Below are 1,124 nucleotides of genomic sequence, written 5' to 3' on the forward strand. Positions count from 1 at the left end.
AACGCATCAGCTACAAATCATCCAGTAGAACCAATTTAATGCAACAAAATGACAAAGTGGCGACTGAAAAGTGCAAACGAGTTAAATTAATGTTTCAAGCTTACTGAACCGTCGACCTTGCAAGATTCAAAAGATGTCGGACTCTCACGGGTCGCTCGTCACTCAAAATCAGGTATAGGGTGAGTATATATGTGAAAGATAGGAAGAAGCAAGACACTCACCTAACTCAACCTATAAGAACATGCATGCAGTTAACATGAATAAAGTCTCTACAACCGTACATATGCATTCCAACCATACTAGTGACCAAGACACGTGCCGAGGACTTACATTTGGGTTAGTGAGGTAATGGGTAAGAAGGGGCTAAAACGAATTTGGATATGTGGGGTTAATAGCTAGGCTAGCAACAACGGATTAAAATAAAGACTGCATCCCAACTTCGTACTCATAACAGCAAGATGAAACGGTGCAAAATTATGCACTAAACTCACAAAACACCAAAAAGTCATCAACTCCCCATAAAATATAAATAAGGCATGGGAGTGTGAAACAATGTGCAATTCTCATTCTTTTTCATTCCTCTTTTTTTTTCATTTTGAATTTTTCTGTCTTTTTTTTTCGCTCTTTCTTTTTTGTTTTTTTTTTCTTTTTTTTTTTTCTTCCTTCAATTCTTCCACCATCTTCTGAAATCAGATGAAATAACCAAATTGCAATAACACATTCCAAGAACTACTCGTTACTAGCTCAGCTAGGGTAGGAAATATTATAGAAAGTAGTTGATAGGACAAAAAGGCAATTTTGCTATGTGAGGCTCGTGGGTAGAATGAAATAGGGGGGCTGCCTCTCCTAACACGTGTCACCATCCACAGACCGAATGCATACAGGTATTAAGAAGACTAGACTCATGCTTATGCAAATTGATGTTACATGTCTTAAAGAGAGTACTACTCACATCCTAAATGAAACCGGTCATGAATGTCACCAGTTTAATAAGCTCTAACCTCAGAATGTATTGTAGCTTGCCGACATAAAGAATCAAGTCTATTCGTTCAGATAAGAGAGAAACAAAAACTCGTAGATTATGCACATAATCATGCCGGCTAAATGTCAAGAATATGCAAGGC

This window comes from Silene latifolia, chromosome 9 (genome assembly GCF_048544455.1).
Source record: "Silene latifolia isolate original U9 population chromosome 9, ASM4854445v1, whole genome shotgun sequence".
Classification (NCBI taxonomy): domain Eukaryota; kingdom Viridiplantae; phylum Streptophyta; class Magnoliopsida; order Caryophyllales; family Caryophyllaceae; genus Silene; species Silene latifolia.